Below are 18,024 nucleotides of genomic sequence, written 5' to 3'. Positions count from 1 at the left end.
CCGACCACCGCCACCCACTCCGTTCTGCTCGCCCAGGCATTGGGGCCGAGGGGTCCGGTGCCCACCGCTGGGGTGTCTGCCCAGCCGGCCACGCCTGGCGCGGTTCGCGCCCCGCGCGGGCTGCAGGGGAGCCGGCGAGCCGGGCCGGGCGGTGGACGAGGGCGCCCAAGCCTGGGGAGAGCTGAGGAGGTAGCCCGGGAAACTCGAAGGGCCGAGAGGGCGGCGGCGGCGGCAAGCCCGGCTCCTCCTCCGCGGCCCGGCCTCCTCGGCAGACACGCCGCCCCCTCAGCCCCGCAGGCCCCGCCACTCGGCGCCGCCGAGCCGACCGCGTCCGGAGCTGGCGCTGCGGCGCGCGGGCAGGAAGTCCCGCCCCCGCGCCACGTCATCAGCGCCGCGCGCCGCCCCGGCCGGAGCCGTTGGTGCAGGGACGCCGGCGACGGTTGCCAGGGCCGCAGTGGCCGCGGCTGCAGCGGCTGCTGTTGCTTGCTGCGGTGGGCAGAGTGGGAACGCCGCTCTGGGACGTCCCTGGGAGCCGCGTCCAAAAGCCCGCGAGCCCGGGGCGACGGCGGGTCGCGCCCCGGACACTCGTGTCGTGGAGCCGGTCTCACCGGTGGGTTGAGGACTCTCTGCCCTGGTCTCGCTCTTGTCACGTTTTCCTTTTCTGCAGAGTCGCCCCCAGCTCGCCATCAGGACAGTCAGGTCAGGATCTCCTGCCCCAGTTTCATCCTGGAGGCTCGCCTCCTCGGAGGGAGTCTCAGCGTGCGCCCCTGGCCTTCGGGCTGTAAAAGTTGACACGTGGTGCCCGCTTTGACAGTGTTCGTAACCGAAAGGCTGAGATGAGCTAGGCTTTCAGCGTCTCAGGGTAGGCGGTGGCAGAAGCCCGCGTCCTGCCTCGAGAGTGCATCGGGAAGCATAGCTTATGTTTGCTCATATCCGGCCTCTCGAGTAGAAAGGCAACTGAACGGTCGCATTTTTTGTGGTGTTAGGGGTGGGTTATATAAAGGAGATACGTGGGAGACACATTCACGATCAGAACAGGGAAACCAGACATCCTGCGAGTGTGTGTGACACTGACCGTAGCAGTTTACCGAACACTGCTGCATCAAGTGCTGCAGCATGTTTATAGAGTGTCTTAACCCCGAGTTCTGTAGATTCAGTTATGTTTTACGGTTTTCCAAGATGCTGAAGTCAACAGTAGTAACCAGTGAAAGCATCCGTTACAGAATCACTGGTAAGTGAGGGAAAGATAACAGGAGAAGTGATTAGTAATTGAAGAAAAACTTGGTCTCTCACACCAGAGTAAATGCTAGAAGAACACTTAAAGAAACAAATGAAACCATTAAAAATAGGAGAAAATCTATGGTGCAGAGATAGCTCAGTGGTTTAGAGTGCTTCCTGCTTTTCCAAAAGTTCCCAGAACCCAGGTCCTGCTGCTCACATCTGCCTGTAACTACAGCTCCAGGAGAAACTGACACCTTTGGCCTCTGGGAGCACCTGCACTCATATGCACGTACCCACATGGAGACACACATAACTAAAACTATATTTTGTTTTGTTTTTTGAGACAGAGTTTCTCTGTAGCTTTGGACTAGCTCTATAGACCAGGCTGGCCTCGAACTCACAGAGATCCATCTGCCTCTGCCTCCTGAGTGCTAGGATTACAGGCGTGCGCCACCACCGCGCCACCACCGCCCGGCCTAAAAATATTTTTAAGTAGAAAATTAAAGAATATAGTGATAACCCTGAGGTTAGTTAGAAAGGCTTGTTTCCAAGTATGAAGTAAACTATAAGAAATAACAAAGACTGTAATACACCCATAAAATTGAAAAAAATCCATAGAAAAGTACATTTGTATCATTTGCAAGAAGAAAAATATTCCCAACAGCGCTTAGAAAATCAAGTATAAATTTCAAACCTAAATAATAAAAATTGAGAGGTGTGTGCATACAACAGAATACTCTTGACCCATTAAAACATTCCATTACAGATGGCCATAGAATCTGGGTTGTATTTGCCCAAGCATAAAATCGAAATACAGATCACAATGTGCAGAATATGAATACATGTATGTTGGTATATATGAGTACAAAAAAATCTAAAAGAATGTGAGACAGTGATTTTTATCTTTTGGATGTTTTAACCCTGTTTGGGATTTTTTTTAATTCATAAATGTATTGTCTTACAAAAGTGAAGTCATGTTTTATTTTTAGTTAAAGATGTATCAGGGAAAGGAGAACCAGTTGACTGCAGGCCCTCACAGTTATGTGACCTTGGGACCTGGGTCTAGGATGGCTTTGTTTGTTTGGGGTTCATTTGCCATAAATTTGATTAACTTACCTATAGATCTGCAAGCTAACATACCACTTGCATGTCTTGATTCTGACTTTTCTTCCTGGACTAATACCCTCCTGCTGTATTCTGTGTGTCCCTCATAATTTATCACACTATCCTGGAATTCCCTCTACCACTGGATTCTTTTTGCTCCTTCTGAACATACATACATCTTTCTGCTATATATTACACATTTTCTTATCTGTCATTTGCTTTTGTATTTGTAAATTTGCACACTATTATAGTCCCAGTACTAATAGAATTATGTAGCTTTTAGAGAGGTACCTGGATTACTTATGCTAGTAATAGATTTCCCAAGCTGCCATGAGGCTGGGGATAGAGCTCGGTGACAGAACACTTGCTAGCCTGTGTGAGACCCAAGGGAAGGAAGGGGAGGAGGCAAGATAGGAGCTGACACAAAAGGAATAAAACATTTAAGTAACTCAGTCTAGAACAATTTTTAATCAAAAACCTTCTGACAAAGGGAACTCCAGGCCCATATAGCTGTACTAGTGAGTTTCATCAAACATTCTAGGAAAAGTTCCAATCCTATCCTGTTTCGGAAAACAAAACAGTGAGAAACACTCTCCAGTTTCATGAGTTCAGCATAATCTTAGTACCAAAATTTGTTAGGAACATTTATAATCACAGACTAATATTCTCCATAAACACAGACTTTTTAACTCTCAAAATATTATCAAATTAAAGTTTATAATATAGAAAATTAGATACCATGACCAAAGAGGATGAAATTTAATATAGGGCAGGGATTTTTAGCATTAATGGAAGAAGAATAAAATAAAGCCATAGTCCCAATAGATACAGAAAAAAAATATTTTACAAAATTCAAAACTCATTAACATTAGAAAGTCTCTGCAAGCTGAGAACAGAAGGGAACTTCAAGATTGGTTATCATATTTTGAAAACTTAATGGGGAAATAGAAAATCTGCTTCCACTAAAATCACACATAGCATTAACACAAAGGTTTCTTATCAATTGAGGTGGCACACACCTGTGATATCATCTACTTAGGAAAGCAAGGTGCAGTGATTACTTCAGCCTGTGAGTTCAAGACCATAGCAAGATCCCATCTCAAAAAGAAAGAAAAGAGAACAAAGAGTTTGTTTTCACACTTGTTAAGGACCTAGGAGACCTTAATGAATGCAATTAAGCAAAAAGAAAGTATCTATAGATTAGAAAATCGGCTCTTGGTTTCAGGATTTGTTACAAAGCTATAAGAAGACAGTTCTGGGAAGATGGATCTATAGGTAAAGTGCTTTTGTTGAACAGGCATGAAGACCTCAATTCAGATCCCTAACATCCACATAAAAGCAAGGCACAGCAGCACACATCTGTAACTCAAGGGCTCACAGGCCAGCTAGTCTAGCTAAACAGCAGGCCCCAGCTTTAGTAAGAGAACCCCTTAAAAAATAAGATGGAAATTCATAGAGGAAGACACCTAACATAGACCTCTGTTTTCCACACGTGGGCACAGGCAGGCATACATGCACAAACATGCATGTACCACATGCACACACACAAAAGAGAGTACTGTCCAAACCTAAATGGTATAGATATGTGAAACATAATTGAGTTCAGAAATGTATGTTTGTTAGTTGGTTTTATGTAAAAGTGTTGATAATTCAACAGGAAAAAGAATACGGACTGGGAAAACTAGACAGCCACATATGGAAGGAAGTTGGGAACCTACCTCACTCCAGTTACAAGAGTTTACAGATGAACCATGGACTGAGATGTAATATCTAAAACTATAAAACTCTTAGGGGGAAAAAAAAAGCATGACCAGAAATCTTCATCATCTTGAATTAGATAACATTTTCTTGGATGTGACACAAAAGTACAAACCATGAAAAAAAGAAAGTCACCCCATCAAAATCCAGACCTTTTATGCTACAGAGAACAAGAAAATTAAGAGAGTTACATCAAAACCAAAAACAGCCTCGTCATAAACTTAACCAAGGAAGTAAGAACTTCTAAAATAAAACTTTCAAACAGTGGACAAGTTGAAAACCCTAAAAGACAAAGTAAAAACCTATTTCATGGGTCATCAGAACTAATGCTAGGAAAGTGGTCTACGGAGTCAATGAAATTAAAGAATGCAAACACATTGTTTGCAGAAATAGGGGAGGAAAAAATCCCAAACTTCATCTGGTCATATGAAAGACCCCAAATAGTCAAAGCAATCCTGAAGGGGAAAATGCTAGAGAAAGAACAGTATCTGATTTCAAATCATACTACAGAACCAGAGGAACAAAAACAGTATAATACTGGCACACAAACCCCCAAGGTTGTCCTCTGGCCTCCACACACATGCGTACATACATGCGTACCTGCACACTCATATACACATACATAAAAGACACTATCAATGGTTAAAAGTTGATTCATAGATTAGGAGAAAAATATTGGTAAATCATGTAACTGATAAGATACCCGGATATGTAGAGCACTAAAACTCAAAACCAATGCAGGGAAGAGGCTGGGAGGCTGAGGAAATGGCTCAGTGCTCTTGTAGAGGACCAGTGTTCAGTTCCCACCATCCACATCAGGCAGCTAACAACTGCCTGTAATTCCAACTCCAGAGAATCCTATGCCCTCTGGTAGCTGCCTCAGGTGCCTGAGCACACACAAGTATACACACATACACAAAGACTTGAAACATTGGAAAATAAAAATAAAAGCTGAGAGTTGGAACTAGGAGTGTAGCCTCATTGGTGGAGTTTTGCCTAGCATGCACAAAGCCCTGGGTTGGATCCCCAGGACACCATAAACAGGCACATCCCTGTAGTCCCAACACAACACAAAACAAAAAAGCTGGAAGTGAGGTTGGAGGCAGGAATGTGAGCTTGAGGCCAGCCTGGGCTGCATAATGAGACCCATTCTGAAAAGGGGGCATGCGGGACATAAAACACTCCAGTAGGCCATTCCTCAGTGGTGGCCAGTAAGCACATGAAAAGATCCTCAGTACCATGAATCAAGTGTAGATCAAAATGAATTACCGTTGCACACTCATTGGAATGACTACTATCGGCACCTAATAAACAACCAGGAAATAGCAAATATTGGTGAGAATGTGGAGAAATTGAAACTCTTGTGAATTGTTGGTGGGGTTGTAAGAGCACTCTGGAAAACAGGGTGACAGTTCCTCAAAAACTTAGAATGGAATTACCAAATAATCTAGTATTCCACTTGTAGTGTATACCCAAAACTGTTGAAAGCAGATGAGAGCCATGTCTGTAGGAGAATTATTCAAAACAGCTAAAACATGGGAATAATCACAATGTCTGTGCATAGAGGAGTAAGTGAAACATGGTATATTTGTACACTAAAATACTGTTAACATTATGACGGATGCTACAACATGGGTGCACAAAGAAGGTAGCTATTCATACACTAGACTATAACCGGTCAGAATGGATACAATGTTTCCACTTAAGAGTTACTTAGTCAAATCACAGAATAATAGTTACCAACTCTGGGCGGAAGGTAGAAACCAGAAGTTACTGATTAGTGAGTATAAAGTATCAGTTGTTCAGGATGAAAAAAAAAAAAAGAGTTTTGGAGATAGGTTATATTGCAACATTATGAATACATTACACACTTCTGAATAATACATTTTAAAATGATTAAGGGGCCAAGCATAGTGAAACACTCCTGGAATCACAGAACATAAGAGGTGGGAACAGGAAGATCAGGAGTTCAGAATCATCCTATGCTATGTAGAAATTTTGAAAACAACCTGTCTCAAAAAATGAAAAATGAGTAAATAACCTAAAATTTTAAATGATTAAGGGATAAATTTTATGAGTATCTTGACAAAACAAAGAAGAATGTCCAATATTCTTTAGTCACAAGAAATGCAGATTTAAAGTACAGTAGATTCCATTTCCCATACTGAGGAGCTAGAGTCAGTCTTGATAGCCCAAATGTCAGTGAGGATATACAGCAGCTGGAACTCACACATAGCTGGTGTTAGTGAAACATACATTAAAAAACTGTTTCTCAGCTTCTTTAAACATCAATCTAGCCTATGCATGAGCCATTAATCTCAGTTAGTTGACTGAACTGAAATTCAAGTTCACAAGAAAACTACATGTTTAGGACAGCCTTATTCATAATAACAAAAAGTGACCACTTAACTATCACAGGAACACAGTTAAAATATGAAAATTATGCAGTCACACACTAGACTACAAGTCAGCAATAAAAGGAACATACTTGTCCATACACCCAATAACATGGATAAATCTCACAAATATTTGGTTCTATTCATATGGAATCCAAGAAAAAGAAGTTTTATAAATTTCAAGGTGACTTTAAGAGACAAGTAACATGATAGAAAAAGAGCAAAGGATCTTAATGGATTAAGCAGTTCGATGTTTTGTCTCAAGTGATAGTTATAATACACCTACACACTGAATATCTAAGATACGTGCATTTTATTCTATACTAACTATGCCACAATAGCTTATGTATTTAAAAGTATTAATAGAAATTATACCTTTCAATTTGCTGAAATACTAATGACTGCTAAGAGGGCTACTCCCTTCCTGATATCAAGATACCCGAGTAATTTGACCAGTCATTAGGAAAACGCTTAGTTTTCCCACTCTCAGAGGAAAGTGAAGCACAAATCAGCCCTCAGGACTGATAAGTTGATGTCCATGGATTCTGTGAGGTGGAAAATAGCCATTTGAAAAGATTGTGTCTGGTGAAAACAGAAAGGAAATTCTTTGAAAGGAGGAAGGAGACCAGCAAAAGGGAAGTAGAAGCCTAGCAAGATGGCTTCACTAGAAAAAGCACTTGCCACACAAGCCCTGAGTTTGATCCCTAGCACCTACCTAAAAGTGGAAGGAGAGGACAGACTCCACAGTTGACCTCTGACCTTTGCATGTGTGCCATGCATGCACATCATGTTCTTGCACACACACACACACACACACACACACACACACACACACACACTTTTTAAAAGAATAGGAGAATGGACAGACAGTGAGAGAGAGGTAGGTACAAATGAGGTATAATAGCACACACAAATATATGAAAATGCTGTCATGAAACCCATTTATATGCGCTAACTTAATTTAAATTGAACCTATCTGTATACTTTTTCATTGAAAAAAAAATACCACTACATGGGGTGAACATGATAAGCACAGTCATACCAACACTGATCTTTTGATAGTGAAAAATAATTATGGCCACATGTGGTGGAACACGTCTTTAATCCCAGCCATAGGAGACAGAGACAGACAGGCTGAGGTAAAGGCCCTGAGTATGAGGCCAGCCTACCCACAGAGCGAGTTCCAGGACATCCAGAGCTACATAGAGTCACCCTGAATATAAAAACTGGAAAAAAGTTATGAACTGTACTGAATACATCCAAAATGTTTGTCATTCCTTAATTACTTAGTATTTATATTGTAGTTGGCATTATGTGTGTGTCAGCTTATAGCAAAAACTTGAGGTGATCAATTTAGGAAAGAGTTTATCGTGGCTCCTAGTTTGGGGGATTTTTGTGCATAATCAGTTGCCTGCTGTTTTAGGGCTGCTAGTGAGGCAACTCACCATGGCAAGGAACTCATCATCCATTGGTTCTCAACCCAGTCAAGACAAATCTCTCTCACCCGCCAGTTCCGCAGCCACTCAGACCCAACCAAGTAAACACACAGAGACTTACATCACTTATAAACTGTATGGCCATGGCAGACTTCTTGCTAACTGTTCTTATAGCTTAAATGAACTCATTTCTATTAATCTATAAGTTGCCATGTAGCTCGTGGCTTACCAGTATCTTAACATCTGCTTCTCATCATGGCGGCTGGCAGCATCCCTCCACCTCAGCCTTCTACTTCCCAGAATTCTCTCTCCTTGTCCCGCCTATACTTTCTATCTGGCTACTGGCCAATCAGCTTTATTTATCCATCAATTATCCACAGCACTGTGGGTTGCAACCCTTTTGGAATTCAAACAACCCTTTCACAGGGGTCACCTAAGACCTTTGGAAAACACAGATACTTACATTATGATTGATAACAGTAGCAAAATGACAGTTATGAAGTAGCAATGGAAATAGTTTTTGGTTGGGGGTCGCCACAACATGAGGAGCTATTGTAAAGGGTTGTGAGGTGTTAGGAAGGTTAGAAGCGCTGACACAGTTGAACAGAGGTGCTCAAGTTCATGGGTGAGAAGTGAAAGGAGTAAGAAGTGGTGGCTGGAGTCCCGCTGTCCCCTTCAGGACACTCCCCATAATAAAGACCTCCCAGTAGACCCCACCCTGGAAAGGCTCCACCATCTCCTCATGGTACCACACTGGGAAGCCACTGTTTCCCAAATGAAAGATCCAAACTATAACAATAAATAGTATAGGTTTAGAGCCTACACAACACACACATATAGAAATTGTCTAATTTTAAAGGATACAGGAGATTATTCATATGTTATAGACAAATAACATCTTATAAAAACTGTAAATTTTCTTATCCATAGAGCATCTGGGAACCAATCCCAGATGGACAACACTGAACATTCAAACTGCAGAAAAAAATAAGTGCCCAAACAATAATAAATGAGCTAGTCTACTATGGCAGATCAATAGGGATAAATGCTATAAAATTAAAGGCTTTGGTATTATCAATCAAAATTCACATTACTAATTCATGGAATGATGGGACTTGAGAAATCTAATAAGGAAATCTTTTTATGTTTAAATTTTAAATAAGAAAAAGTAAGGACATTTGGAGTAGTTGAGCAAAACACAGAATGGTGTGGGATATAAGAATTCTTTCAACAGAGAGCAGGCATCACAGTATTACGTTTCACATTTAATAATTTGTTGCCAGGGACAGAAATAATCTATGAGGAATAGCGTGTATTGCAGAATGTCAAGGAGGGGGGGGAAGTTCTGTTTTCTATAGCTCAGTGGAAAATGAGAGGATGTTTGTCTTAAAATCTCCACACATTTTTCCTTCATCTGTTAGCTCCTCTTTCCCTCATTCTCTTTAATAATTATACTTTCCCTCAGCTTCTCATTCATCTTCTCTCCTTTTTCCCTTTTGCTCCTCTAGACCAGATTTCTCTGTTTTCATATTTAATGCTCTGAGGCATTTTTAGCCCTGACACACACCCCTGTTTTACACACCATGTGACCATGAAAACCTAAAACAAAGATAGACTGAACATCTGTTTCTGTATTGTGGCTCCTTGGAGGACCAAAAATTGTGGTAATATCTAATGGGCTTGTCCCAAACCCAATTTTTATCCCCTTGGAGAGTAATGTCCTCTGTGAAGAGACATACTCCAAATAATGAGTTCTTTGAAAGAGTAGATAAAGTTATGTTTACCATGATAAAAAAAAAAATCACTTTTATATACCTATCAAACAACTATAAGCCAAAGTTCTTTGCTCTTTTGTAGATGATGCTATCTATCATTGGTTATTTCACAGCACCTCCATTTTCATAGAGCATCTTCCTGAGACAAACTTGGAAAGCGCCGTGACCACAAAACATTATGCAGAGTTCAAAGGGTAGGTTATTTATGTAAATGTCTTCATCCACTATATACTGATTCTTTTCCAACTTTACCATGGAGATGATTGCTTTCTGGCTTTTTTTCTCTAAATTCTGAAGCTGTACAGCCTCTTTGATACTTACAACCTATTGTATAAAGTTGTTCATTTCAATTGAGGATCAAGAATTAGGCTAGAAGAGACTAGAAATAGAAAAAAGAACTGAGAGAATAAAGAACAAGGGTGTGACCAAGCTTCTCTCATTTTTTAATCTATAAGACCTCTTCCAACTCCAAAATTCCATAATCTTTTTTTTAAGATTTATTTATTATGTATACAGAAGAGGGTGTCAGATCTGTGAGCCACCATGTGGTTGCTGGAAATTGAACTCAGGACCGCTGGACGAGCAGTCAGTGCTCTTAACCTGTGAGCCATCTCTCCAGCCCCCTCATAATCTTAATAATCATACTCTGAGTTGTTCTCAAAAGAAGTGTTTTATAAATTAGGTGTTGCTTCAAGATTGGGGACTGATGCTATAGCATTTTAGGAGACTCGAGGAACACCAGACATGCTGCAGTACAGAACTGAGTCTGAGTTCTGAGAGAAGTAACAAGATAGAATTAGGCATGGACAGAATCGGCTAAAGGAAGAAAGAAGTAGACCAGAAGACCCTTCAGACTGGTGGAGAACCTACAATACAGCTCCAAGAAAGCCTTGGCCATGTCAATAAGGAGACTCCAAAGTGCAGGAATATAACTTAAGAGGTCCCAGTTTTGAACAGACAGTGCTATGCTCAGCCATTGGTGGGCAGCAATCAAGGAAGTTTATAGCTTGTAGCTTAAAGGTTGTGATGAATCCCCAAGATAGACCACTTGGAAGACTGTTGACTAACTATAGTCATCAGTTTGCGCTCTCTCTCTCTCTCTCTCTCTCTCTCTCTCTCTCTCACTCACACACACACACACACACACACACACACACACACACAATGCAGAAATAATTTGAGTATGCCAAGGTGTTTTGATGTTTTTCTCTTTTCTCTTTTTTTCTTCTCAACCAGGACGTTGGATACAGAATAAGAATTCTGGGAGATTAAAATTCAGGAGTTCAGTTTTGCCTGGAAAACAAGACAAGGCAACTCTCCACCCTGCGCCAGTATTCACACTTCTAATTGAGTTACAAGATTTTTCTTCTTTTGACCTCAGAAGGCACTTGGAAACTTTGGGGGAAATTTCACCACATCTTTTAACTTTTGCTTATGATTAGCAGGAGAGATACATTAGAACCTAGAGAAGTATCTCAGCCTCCAGTATGAGTAACCTTGCCATAAACCCACCCTAAGGTATCCTGTCCAGGCTTTGGGGGTCACACTTCATTGTCAGTGTGATTCATGTCCACAGTTTTACCATCACAGCTGGCCATATTTTTAGCAGACAGTCTTAAACTTTTTGCTGAGGGTGTGTGTGGGGGATGGGGGTGTTGGTTGGTTGGTTGGGTTTTTTGTTTTGTTGCAGAGTGTTTTTCATATTTTTCTGTTAGGAAATTCTACATTGCCATTAAGAAATGTTTCCCTAGTTTAGTACTACATAGTAGCTGCTGCTTCTCGGCAATGCCAGCTTTGATGGCGGCTTGGGTATTATTTTGATTTTTTGTGTCTTGATCTTTGCACATGAACCATGCCATTATTAGTTTCTACTAGAGATAGTTCTGTGTGTGGTACGTGTGCCTGCTCATGTGTGCATGTCTGCACATATGTGCACATGGGTGTAGAGGACAGCAATTGACTTTGGACATTTTCATTCATCAGTTCTCCAGCTTGTGTTTTGGAACAAAGCCTCTCACTGAACCTGTAATTCATCAGTTGAGATGGCTGGCTGGCCAGGGAGTTCAGGGATCTGCCTGTCTCTGCCCTCCCAGGCCTGGCCTATCATCATCAGATACGCACTTTAGGCTGAGGCCTCTAACCCCGTGCTGCAGGAAACAGTTTATCCAGAGCTCCTAGTTGGATCTTTCATCTTCGTCATCTACTTTCTCTTCTTCAGAAGTATCATTTCGTGACCCAAGCTTTTGTAGCTGCATTTGTCTTCTTCATGTTTTGTTCCAGTCCTGCTCTTCCTTTTTGTCATCCTAGCAGGGCTCCCTTAAACCACCATCTTTCTCAGAAGCGGCTCCTCCGTGATCCCCATGGGCCTATCCTCTTGAGAACGCACTTTCTTAAGGCAAACTACAGTTCCTGTCACTCAGGGAGCTGTAGGCTGCAAGCGCTGCCCATCATTCTACTCCACTGTCTGTCAGATTCTATTTTCCTCGGGTTGTTTCTCTAGTAAGCCTAAGGGCTTACCTTGTAGGACCCAAATCCTCCTTCCCGATGAAATTTATATATATTGGTAATCATTTATATCTCACTCTACAATTTATGAACGTGTACTCCCAGGCACAATTTGGAATCAAAATATTCCAAAGTTAATCACCCATGTGTTTTTCTCTGCCTAGAAGCCTTTTAATTTCCTATTGATCTAGCTCAGTTACCACTGCCAAGATGGGAAATCCTTGACTGCTCAAACCTGGACCCAGAGTTCAAAATGCCTAAACAGTAGCCATAAGTTAGAGTCTAATGGGACTCTTGTTGTCCCTAGCAGAAATGCATCCGAATTGGAAGCCAGGACTTTCACACTTCCAAAGTGTAGCGTTGTGGGAACAGGAAATAGTGTCCTCTAACAAGTCAGTAGAACTAATGTTCAGTGGGATCACTTCCGATTCCTCTGCTTGGTTCTTGGAACCATGTGTTGTTGTTCTTAGTAGGGACAATGCCTTTAGAGGTCTCCAAGTTAGTGTATGTACAGTTTCCTTATGGAATCCTGCTTCTGAACTGGTACTTCAGCTAAACCATTATTACATTGAAAGCAAATGTTAGGATAAAGATTAATTTTAGGGTTAAACGCAAGGTCAGGAACAACACTAAGGTAGGTAATAAAAGGGCTTGTAGCTGGGTATGAAATAGCCAAGCTGACCAGATAAGAGAACTTTTGGAAAAACAAAATCTGTCTCTAGATGTTTCAGCTGGCCCCAGGAGCCTCACCCTCCACCCTTGCAGGAGCATGTGCAAGACATCCTTGTATTTCCTTAGTAAACAGCCAAACCCTACAGGTAGTTACACCTTCACAGGTAGTCGTGCATCTAATTGTAACAGACTGAATTGTGGGTAATGGCTTCTAAGAAAGCTTCCACCTATTTTAGGAAGGAGACCTTCCCAGACTGCCCAGGGATAGACAAGGGAAGGAAAGCTGGTGGACGAAGTCTAGATGACACTGCCACGTGGCTCAGCCTGCATTCTGCTCTTTGCCTTCTCACCTGCTGAAGTAAGCCTTGACAACCTGTTAGCTCCACCTGTGCCCCAATGTGAGCCTCTTCCCTTGAGCACAAGAACCGAGTCTGCTCCTGTACTTGAAATTGGAGGGAGTGTGGGAGGAGACGTCTCTCCTCATTCCTAACACCTCCAGCAGGTTGCCTGGTGTTCTATCAGGCTGGATGACCCTAATGATTCCCCAGTTGGGAGTTCACGTATTATCTTTTTCCTGGGAAGTTTGTCCCCTGAGTGGATGCACCATTGAATTGGAGCCCATGCCTGTGGATCAGGCCTTCTTTAAGGCCCTAGGTGTTTGGTTAAGGCCCTGCAAGACAAAAATAGCAAATCCACACCCAGAATTAGTTTATCCCTGTCAAAATGGACCACTAGCCACTCCAAAATGGGAAGAGTCCATGTTATTGACCTGCTACCAGGTGTCTGATTTGTCTCAAGTATTATGCCATACTGGGCACACAATGTAGGTCCTGTTGCTAGTGGGTTCTTCAGAAACAGATGTAGGTGTGGGCTGGCTTTTGTAACTGGGAGGTTATGTTGTGGCTCGTGTTTAGCTCACATAACTGTTCACACCACTGTAGTGACAGTTGTAGAGCAGGTCTTGACGAAAGCTTGCTTAACACCAACAGACAATCCCGTGTCGGTTTGATTTTTCTCTTCCTCTTTCACCATGGGTGTTCTAGTCAGAATGAACATGTCATTAGCCACTAAGCAAAACAGGCCCCTTTAGGGACAAAATCCTTTATGTTAATGCACCTTTGGGGTATCCTCTCCTTACCTGCAGCTAAAATTTTTAGTGTAAGCAGAGCATTCCTTGAGGCATGTCTGTTGATTAGTTTGAGCTCAGCATGCTCCAGAATGTGTCTACTATATCTTCTTTTCAAATTACGATCTTTAACTGAGCTTGCTCAGGAATGTGCTCCTTTTTCTTTCTTAATAATACAAAAATAATACTGCTATGTAAGAAAATTTGGCCAGCAAGTAGATGATGTTTATAAAAAGGAAGTGCCTGAAAATTAAACAGGCCTCCTGAGTTTTGCTGGAGGATTGACTGGGAAGGTTGCCGTGTGCACAGGAGGCATGTAAACTGTTGCTGGGCATCTTAGCCTTGGCTTCCTGTAAGGTCAAGCAATTAGGCTTCTGAAGATTGCAACACATTTGGAATAGTGTGAGTGGTAAAGTCGCAGGCACGCCCTGGTGTATTATAACAAAATAACAACCCTGCCTGAATCCTTTTGTGTTGACCCAGCTTCAATCTTCAGCCTCGGTCACATCCCGTGTTTAAGGTCCAATCGAGAGGAGGGGGTGTCCAGGCTGTCTCTTGGAGGAAGCACCCATGGAATCGAAAGGATTGGAGGGAGAAGGGGGAGAGATAGTGGCATTGTCACCGAAACTGCTGCTTCGCATTGGATAAATCGGAGGAGGAGGAGCCTCAATCGGCATGGGCGGTGACTGGTCTTGAGTAGGGGACTCTAGTATGTGTGGTCAAGGGTTCATGGCTGAGAGCTGTAGGGGAATGTTGTTCTTGGGCTCTGCCCCTGACCTTGGAGAGCTGGGGACTGATTGGAATTCGAGTGTCTGTCGAGGAAATCTCCCATAGTTAGTTGTCCTTTAGTGGGGAGCGAGGTGGTTCCGAAGTACGCCTGGTCTGGGCTGACTAATGGCTGAGTTGCAGAGTCTGTAAGATCTTGGGTGAGAAGTTGGGTTTAGATCTTTCCTGGGGCAAGTGCCCTTCATCTTCATCACTTTCAGATCCGGCATCCAAAATCTGACGAAGGGAACTTTGATCATTGTGATCCATCTCTTGATCCTCGACATCTTCAGAAGCTCATTCTGTAATCCCTGTGCTCCTTTGAGGCTGAACAGTGGCCAGAGCAACCCAAGGGGCTTGAAGGGGTGCTGAGGCTGCAAGACTCCCTGAGCTCAACATGACCCTTTGATTATTGCTGCTTATAGCTGCAGCTAATTGTTGAAGCTTCTCACGTTTTTGTGGCAAGGATGATTTCAGCTTGTTGGTCCCCAATCTCATGTTTCTTCTTGTGAAAAATCAAGCAAAATCTGGGCTTCAGCGTGGTCTAAACCTAATTGATAGATTTCTTGCTCCTCAACGTGCTCTTGCATCCTACGTTCAGCTTCAGTAGCTACTTGTCCTAGTTGCTGGTACTGCTCACCTACTGGGATGCCTGCCAATGTTCCACCAGGTGCTGTTGCTACTCTCAGGGCAGCTGCAGACAACTGCAGAAATGACCCATCTTCTAAGTTATTTACCCCCTCCAAGCAAATGGTGCATATTCATGATGGCAAGCCAAACCTTTCACAGCAAGCCTAAAGCTCTCAACCTCATCTCGCACTTTTACAGAGGTTGAAGTAAGATGCGATCCCCTTCCTTTCCAAGGATATGATCTCAGAAAATTTTGCCTGATAAGCTGTTTGTTATAATGTCATCAGCATTGTGCCCAGCCTCTAAATTGAACCCTTGTTGAATAAATAGAAATGTAAATGTAAAACTCACTCTAATGATCCCCAAAGCAGTTATCATACATCCTGGAGTCTGCCAGCTCTGTGGGTATTGTGTGAGCCTTTGTTCAGCATGGATCACAATTTGCCTCTGTACTTTCTCAAGGCAGGTCCTGTCCCTGACCACAAGTGTGGGGAGGCAAAGACTGCAAAAGGAAAGAAACTTCCCAACTCCTCAACGCTCTCCAAGATTATTCCTCAGTGCTACTAAAGCTTACCTTGTCCTTCCGCTGGGGCCTGTTAATGCAAAGAACTCATTGAGATTATTATTTTTATTATCCAACACCTTCAGCATTAGCCCATGAGCCTCCAAGTATCAGGGGGCTGCACTTGTCTCCAATGCCTTCTGATTTCCCTTGGAAGTGTGTTGATACATAGTGTCATAAGACAACTATCCAACAAATCTTGATCTGTCCCCGCCTCTACAGCATGCATGATTTGCAAGCAAAGCTTGCTTGGTGCCGGGACACCCAGCGAGTATATTTTTCTATTCCTAACTCGACAGGTTGGGTACCATAGTTCAAAATTCCATGCAATCCCATATCATTTGGAATGTTGGAGTACCGTTGAGAGGAGTTGTTGATTGAAACTTTGCCAGTTTGAACGGGTAATGGCTAGCCGGGCAGCAGAGGGTATTGCTAAGACAAGTTGATGCAAAAGTCAATGTCAATGTTTATGCTCATGAAGGATTTAATTTTCCCCCAGGAATGTACTCCTTAACTGAGCATGCTTAGTATTGGACCACCCCTTACATGAATGTGTATAGGCTCTCTGAATAAAATTCCCATGCTGTCTTTGTTGCAAGTGTTTTATTTGGAAAGAACACCTGTACTCTCTCTGGTCTATTGCAAGTAATCTTTCTCCACTCCTTTTATATACTGACCGCTGATTTTGGCTTGCACTCAACAATATGTGAACTCATTATATTTGACTACAGTATAATAAAAAAATCTTCGCCCCTGTATTTGCTCTCCTATCTCCATTCCTACACCTCTTTTCCTCACTTCATTGTCTCTGAACTTCTGGTCCTCTCTTTCAGGATGCTGTTCCTTCGGCTCTTACCATCATTTAGGGTCACCCTTGACCATACCTTCCTTTTCTATACCAAGCCAGCTTATTGAAGCCTGAGCACAGCCTCTCCTAGCCAGGGCAGTTTGAGGAAGGTGTCCTGGTTCAAACACAGTACATGGTAAAAAAGATACATGATCTGGGGTACAAGATCATGCAGGTGATTCATTCCTGATGGTACATTTCCATACTACCATGAACTGCTGCTGGGCCCATCTACCTTATCACTTAGTTCATAATGAATACATATAGTAACTTAGTGCCCCATGGTCAAGGTTTTTTTGACTTTGCCAGAGTCTGGTACCATACCAAGAATGGTTTCTGAAAGGAATAAAATCCTCTGCTAGAGATGGTATTGTCTTGCTCTAAATCCTGAGAAATATGTATTGTGATCTCCCACGTATATGACAATCTACACTGACTGTTACAAAGCTCTTTGTTGCTCTGGAGTGTGCTCTAAATAAGCAGCAATATTCTTGTGTGGCTTTGTCATTTCCAGATCTCACTATTACATATGAGGCATAGTATACCGTGTTTTACTCTGGAGACAATGTCTCCACCTTCCATTGACTATTGGACCTCTACAAGCTTTTCCTGTTAAATTGTTTGATTTTCTTAGGATTTATCTTATTCCTTCTGAATGCATGTGTCATACCAAGGCTTCTGCCATATAAGTGACCTCTTGTCATCCTTCTCAGGCATGACATTAGTGGGGCAATGTATTAGTGTGATGTCCTGATGTCCAGGCCTCTGCAGACTATACTGTAACAGAGGTTACAGAGTTAATATATTCCTTGAACAAAGCTAGAAATACTGTCTTTCCAAGATTATGAACTTACTTGCTTCTGATTTAAATATGAAAGAATACTTTCACCAAATCATTGTTTGTAAATCATGGGCCTGAGCCCTATTCTGCCTTAGCAGTTAGAGCATGCTCAGCATGGTTCCAGTTGGGTTTAGTGTTTGGTTAAGTTTGCTGCCACAATCTGCATGCAGTCTGTATGTTCTGGAATTGGACTAATCCCTTGCACTTCCCCTGTGGTATTCTGTTTCCTCTCTTAGCTTGGGTAGAAGACAATTTTGAGGCTCTTTTTGGAACTTCTCACTGTATATATAGCTCTATATAATAATCCAAGTACCTAATACTTCAATTGCCAATGATGTCTATCACAAAGACTCGGGACCAGGGAAATAGATTTTTCAGCCAGGTTT

General features: G+C 42.4%; 1 long non-coding RNA gene across 4 annotated transcripts; it reads left to right on the top strand.

Moving 5' to 3' along the window:
- The first annotated feature begins 384 nt into the window (after nt 1–384).
- LOC118571250 lies at nt 385–16,543 on the top strand. 4 transcript variants are annotated; one of them, XR_004943306.1, is made up of 3 exons: nt 385–610; nt 9,773–9,884; nt 10,927–16,543. It is a non-coding gene; the product is annotated as an uncharacterized LOC118571250 (long non-coding RNA). The 4 variants fall into 4 exon arrangements; XR_004943308.1 differs by having other exon boundaries at nt 385–699; nt 9,804–9,884; XR_004943305.1 differs by having other exon boundaries at nt 385–699.
- Nucleotides 16,544–18,024: the final 1,481 nt, after the last annotated feature.

Source organism: Onychomys torridus, chromosome 20 (assembly GCF_903995425.1).
Source record: "Onychomys torridus chromosome 20, mOncTor1.1, whole genome shotgun sequence".
In the NCBI taxonomy this organism is placed as follows: domain Eukaryota; kingdom Metazoa; phylum Chordata; class Mammalia; order Rodentia; family Cricetidae; genus Onychomys; species Onychomys torridus.
This window is presented reverse-complemented; position numbering and strand designations above follow the sequence as displayed.